Below are 6,712 nucleotides of genomic sequence, written 5' to 3' on the forward strand. Positions count from 1 at the left end.
ACCACCCTCCGCTCAGATATGGCGGAAAAACTAAAACATTCCCGTGGAAAATTGTTGATAACTCTCTCAGTATTGGCCCAATCCTGGCGTCCGGTATACCGTTGGATGCGTCATTGACCGCACAACTTTTTGTAGAACACCTCAACCCGATCCCACCACCCTCCGCTCAGGTATGGCGGAAAAACTAAAACATTCCCGTGGAAAATCGTTGATAACTCTCTCAGTTTTGGTCCAATCCAAGCGTCCGGTATACCGTTGGATGCGCCTTAGGATCGCGCATCTGATTGTTGAACGTCTCACTGCGATTCCATCATCTCAACTGCTCAGTTATTTTGGAAAAATACCGTTTCATGCGTTTTTGAATCACGCATCTCTTTGCCTGACATTTCATATCGAATAACTCAGTAATTCCACGAAAAAAAAGAATTTTCCTTTGAGCTCGTGCAAACCGATCCTCCCTATCGACTTTTCTGCAGCTTTTGTCCTCTTTACATTTATCATTGGCCATTAAACTAGTAAAGGTAGGAAAAGTTAGTTATAAATCCGGTTTCATGGCTTCTCATAGGTAGCAAAAATTGGAATCTTATCGAACCTAGATTCAATGTGAGAGAGAGAGACCCAGAGAGAACTTTTACTCCGCTCAGGGCCCTAGAAAGGTTAAATCCGCCACTGTCTGAGAGTGGTGCTTGTGGTAAGCTAATTTCCATGCACTTTATTGTGTCATGCAATGCTTTTCAAAGGATATGTGTGATAGGAAAATACAGCAGACTCTTCAATCACGAATATTAGGAGCTCAACAAATTTCCCTAAGACATTACCAAATCACAATGGGCTATTCACGTCATAAGAATAGTACCGGAACAATCAGAGCGTAAAGGACATTTTATTTGTTCCTTTTCTTTCAAAGATGGTGATTCACTCTTAAATCCCAAGAGCCGCCAAATGGAAAAGATTGACTTTTTGTTTATAAAGCCATAATTTCATATTAAAATAAAATTACCAAAATATATCTAGCATCTTGAATGGTAGCCACACCAATGCATGTGGCTCTACCAGCTACAAAATACTTCAAATGAAATAAAAATTATTCCTACCAAAAGGTAAACGGCGCCCACCCAAAACTCAATGTAAGTGCATGCTACGAATGTTTGCAACAAAACAATCGTTTGCCACCGATTTCACCGATCATTGGCCGATTATTGTTAATTCATTTTTTAAGCACAACGGACTCTCGGATCACACGGATCAAACGGCACCGTGCAGAAAATGTGCATCAACTATTTACAACCCCAACACCGCTTTCCGGTCACTACCAGTCATCGCACACCATGGTGCAAAACGCAATGAGAAGGAGCGAGAGAGAGAGAGAGGGGGGTCCTCATACATGTAATATGCAATTGCGCATGGTAGAAAAATAAAAATGCACAAACCACAACGCGCAAAAGCCTCGTTCTTTAATTATTACCCGTTACATCAATTGAAATTATTTCTGATTAACCGAAAGCAATCATCCTTTTGCAATGCGAGCAGAATGGGCAGATGGGCAAAGGCAGCAGCAGAAGCAGCGGGCAGTGTATTGGTTGTTTTCGGTTACCGATATCCGGTGCGCTTAAATTGTTGTTACCGCTTGTTGACTGGGATGGAATTGTGTCGCCATGGAACAGGCTGGCCAATCAATTATGAATTTTTATTGGCATAATTTATCTAATTATTGAACAGTACAGCACTACCGGTAAAGGTCGGTTGCCTGCACTACCACGCTGGCTTAACTACACGGATCAGGTGCATCGGAAAGAGTGGTTTTGTGTGAGTGTTTTTTTTTTGGGTTTTGTTTCCTCCTGCAATGCAATTTTATGTAAAATTTTACGCAGCACCAGACTTGCCAGAATCTCCATCGGCATCCAAAACGAGTGATCCGACCGGCTGCCTTGGGCGGTGTAGTATTTATTTACAGTTATTAGCGTAACATAAAATTCATTTTATCGCCGGGTAATCTTATGCTTCCTCGATGCTACCACTGCTACTGCTGCTGCTGCTGCTGTGAGTGGGTTTTATTATGTGAATAAAACCGACTACAATCATTGCACTCGTTGCTGGTTGTTGTTGCGGTGATGTTCGACCCGGTTGGCATCAATTTTGCCATCAACGACCGAACCAACCGCCTGATCGTACACCGTCACAGCCAAAAAACAAAGCTTGAGATGATGCATGCTTTCCCTTGCTCGCTCAAAGCCAAAAAGCTTATGCTGCCCCTAAAAAAAAAATCTCATCTCTCGATCGTTTTAGGTTCCTGTGTGTTGAAGAGTGGGAGGAAAAACCGAAGGAAAAACCACCATGTTTCGAGGTGTTAGAAACGGTGGTACTTTATTTGCCTCATTTTCCATACCTATTAGCGTGTGCAGCACCGACGCTAGCACACGTTTCACACTGGCACACTGAGCTTTAATTACACGGGACGTAATTTGCAAACCATAAATTATAGGCTGCAGGATAATCTACATCGTTGGGAAAGGGGCGTTTTGCCATCCTTTTTTTTTTGTTAGCATCTGCTATCCCGCCAATCTACCATCGTGCGCGGTTGACCGGTTCCGGTGGCCAATGGGCTAATCAACCCGCTAGGTCCCCTCGGCCGGTTCGGTACAGCTACAGCTACACGGACACAAAATTACCTCCATCATCGTCATAGCCGCTAGGTTGGTTGGTTGAATACGAGCGCCAAGAGGATTTAATAGATACATCCCATTTTATGGGCCAGCCCTGGTCCACCCACCCAAAGCACCAAATGAATGTCATTAGGAAGTTTTTGAAAGCACACGCCTCCATCCCGTCCCATCGTAATCGGAGCAGTTTCGATCGATGGCAAAGGCAAAAAGGGTGTCAATAGATGATGACCACATTGCTGCAACCTTTTGATGAAGGCGCATCTTTTTACGGGCGAACATTAAAAATAGTCTCTTTTTGTTCTGCTCGCGCTACGGGAAGGTCGTAATATAAATGGTAAAACATGGAAATTGGATGGAAAAATCTGCTCACGTTTCGGGTTGATTAAGCATTTGGTGGCAGTAATTGTTTAAGGAAAGACGAAATAATATAAAACAATTTAAAATTAAATTATTTTATTAAAATATTTAGACAGCTGGATAAGCTGTAGGTTTTCTGGCGTTCGAGAAGTAAAAACAAATTTTTAGCAATATGTTGTAGAATAAAAAACTCATTTGTATGACAAGAATTCGGCTCGTATTTGGTCAATACTCTATTTTTTGTCTATTTTCCACCACCCAGCAACTGTTGCAACGCACGGCACAGGCATATGAGCAACGGAGATCATTAAATAGCCTATTTTCAGGCAATGACAGCAGTCGTTCTGCATCCTGAGCAGGATGAAACAGAAAGAATGCGAAATTGGGGCCAACGAGTGCCTTAAATCATAGCAATTTCAGCACATGATCTGCTGAAAACATGGTGTAAAGCTGTTATTCTCAAGCAAAATTAAAATATAAAGCAAAAAACCAAAAATATTGCAATAAAACCACTGCTTCCATACTTATTTTACTAGTATTTTTAAAAAATGTGAACTTCTTTGGCAAAAAATATTTGCAATAAAGAATATCAACTTAACAATGCAAAAAGGAATTTTCGTTCATTGGCGCAAAAATTATATAAAATCAATCATTTGATTGTGTATACGCCTACAAATATGCAATGAGTATTTTTACATATATTTGACCTGTTTCAGAGCTCCATCGTTCTCGTATTTAAAAATTTTGTAGTTTTTATTTTCCGATTAAATTCGAAGCTTTTGACATCCGTCAAATCCCATTTATAATTTTGACATGGCCACGCGAGGAAATCCGGACGATGGATCTGTGAAACAGGCCTTAATTGACTATGGTATTTGTCCAGTTTTAATTTATATAAGAATTATGATACACGAAGAAGTATATCAAATGATAATACAACTGAAAATGGAAAAGGGCACCATAATTGCATTCTTCTTACCTTTTCACCACCAAAATTCGCCGCAAGCTCTCTCCAACTCGACGATGGTGTGATATTTGTGTAAAGTTGTTGTCGTTCACCTTGCCCGTACATCAAAACCAATCGTTAGTATCTTCATTTATTTCTATTGGCTGTTACATTTTACACAAGTTTTACGTTTACACCGGCTAGACGGGGTTCGATTTTTTTGTTTTATTTCTCCATTCGCACTAAAAGACTTTCCATCTTTCTTCCCTCATTCGCTTAGCTTTTATTTTTTTTTTTTTTGTTCTAAGATTCAATTTACTTCTTTGATTCATGACCGTTGCACCTTTTTTCAATGAGCATTCCAATGAAGGCTATAGCTACAATCAATATTTACAATTACTACCACCAACGGGATTCGGGATGGATCTTTCTCGCTCTGGTTCTATCTTAAATCTCCCTCGAATCGCTACGCTACGAGACGTCTACTTACGTGTACTTATGTCTAGCTCTAGTGTGCATATGATTGAGGGATGGGAAAATCGCTGGTGCCGTACGATGGTAGCCGATGAGAGATGAGGTGAATTTACGATTATTTCTTCTCACTTATGTACAGAGCATACCGTTCAAAACTGGACACAATTTTATGTCATCTACGCCACACACGGTCACACACATACTTATGTTCTCTTTCGATGGCAACATATCTTCTACTGGACTGGTTTTGGGGCAAATGAGTTTGATTTGCGGCTTATGATACCGGACGTACTAGCTTATGGTGGCAGCATGTGACATTCCCACGCCACCCTGCCTATGCATGTTTATTTGCGAGCAAAAGCATTATATTAATACAATTAATCAAACAAGCAATTGTTTAGCAAAAGAACTGTGTTAATTTTACACAACTAACAAAAGCCTCCCAAACAACAAAACAACTTACAGTTTGAGCGATTGAAATGATTTTTCATCTCCACCATAAAAGCAATTCCCTTCCCAACCCTGCTTCGGGGCAATCCCGTCCAGCGCACTAACCGAGCCAACAAAAGCTTTGCTCGATCTATTCGTAGATAAGGCACTTTAGTGTTTTTAATCAAAGATTCATCATTTGCTTCGAGCATCAACTTTTGTCACCGGCTGGTTGTCTGCAACCGACGGGTTTGCCCCCGTTGGGAATCCTTTAGCTTTTCCCCACGCTCCCTTACTTTCTTCCTGCTGGACAAAGAACCGAGAGACCAAAAGCAAAAGAAAAAGCCGGATGGATTTTAAGATTTGACGAGGCCACATGGGTCCCGCTCGATTGACGATGTGTTCAGAGCGGGGTCTGGGGGAGGGATAAGGGGGAGAGAGGGGGGGGGGTATAGGGCAAACACTTTAGCTAAGCATTAACACTCTCACATTCACTTATCTTCGATTTTTCACCCCCTCCAATCGTCTTTCGTCCTAACCACATTCCAAAATCTTCCTGGTGCTTCCGGGGTCGTTTCTAGTTAACTTTCCCACCAAAAAACGCCAAACTTCAGGACGGCTTGATCTATATACGGTTGGGTAGCCATTTTTAAAAGCCTTCGTGAAAGGTGAAAAACTTTGCCCGAACGAAAAAAAAAGCCCGTTTCCGGTACCAATTTCCACGGGGCTACACACAATGTCTTACGGTGGCCAGGTGAAACACGTAGAAATCCATCATCCGGTTTTTCTCGAAGGAAGTTTACTACAACCTCCCCCATCCTGCCTTCGTTGGACCACAACATCCCGCACCCTGGGATCGTGCATTGAACCATCATCGATCCGACCCCGACCGCTGGGGTTGGAACTTTTGTTTTCAGTGTGGTTGGTTTTTATTCACGGTTCGTGCACCGTACAGCGCGTCAAGTTTCGCGCAAGGGTTTCGTGCACCACCACCACCACCACCACCACCCCGGGAACTCTCCGGTAATAAAAGCTTCCGGACTTGGGATTTCTGATGATGAATTAAAAATTTACCTCCACACCACGGGGACACCTCCATCCATTATGTGCGATAGCTGCTGGCCTCGGCGATCCATCAAAATCCATTAAGAAAGTCGAGGGATTCGGAGACTTTCAGCGGATGACTCGCTGCCTCAGGAGATTCTCGCCACCGGCAGCAGCAGGCAGGGTAAAGGCTTAATAGCAGAACCCACTAATGGATGCGCCGGTTTTGGAAAGATGCGGTCCAGTACTCCCCTTACCCGGGCACCAACTCCAATATCTATCACGTATTATTTGTTGGAGCTAATTTCCTCGACTTGTTCTGTGGGCAAATGAATTCTTCTATATGTACAGTTACTTCGAAATTAGACCAAACGAAAAACAAAACAAACACTTGATTTTCAGCTCACGCATCACTTTGAATCCCTTTTTCCTTTTTAGAAAACTTTTTCCTACCACTGCCTATAGACATTTCGCTTATTTTAATTCACAAAGATGAGTTTTTTTTTTCGCTCCTAAGGATTATACGTTGATTATTCACGGGGGTAAAGGGCATTGGCTTCGATCTCCTTCATTTTTCTTCTTCTCACCCCTCCTTTGCTAGCTTATTAGTACGATACGCTCTTACATTTACTCACATAAAACACGATTACCGCTTACCCTTGTGTATACAAGTTCATCTTACTTCCATGCGAGTAATGTTTATATCGAAAGAGTTTACTTACTCACTAGTTTGGATTGTGATGGACGTGGGAAGGATTGGGACCTAGAGGGTGATGAAACTGACAACGAAAAGTAAACT

General features: G+C 42.0%; 3 protein-coding genes across 4 annotated transcripts in view; all 3 read right to left on the bottom strand.

The window, feature by feature from the left end:
- LOC126568301 (microfibril-associated glycoprotein 4-like) overlaps positions 1-6,712 on the bottom strand; it is a 566,870-nt gene that overhangs the window by 449,567 nt on the left and 110,591 nt on the right. The window lies entirely within an intron of this gene.
- LOC126568441 (late histone H1-like) overlaps positions 1-6,712 on the bottom strand; it is a 327,966-nt gene that overhangs the window by 173,634 nt on the left and 147,620 nt on the right. The window lies entirely within an intron of this gene.
- Positions 1-6,712, bottom strand: part of LOC126568196 (eukaryotic translation initiation factor 5) — a 313,066-nt gene that overhangs the window by 57,210 nt on the left and 249,144 nt on the right. The gene's annotated exons all lie outside the window — the stretch shown is intronic.

This window comes from Anopheles maculipalpis, chromosome 2RL (genome assembly GCF_943734695.1).
Source record: "Anopheles maculipalpis chromosome 2RL, idAnoMacuDA_375_x, whole genome shotgun sequence".
Classification (NCBI taxonomy): domain Eukaryota; kingdom Metazoa; phylum Arthropoda; class Insecta; order Diptera; family Culicidae; genus Anopheles; species Anopheles maculipalpis.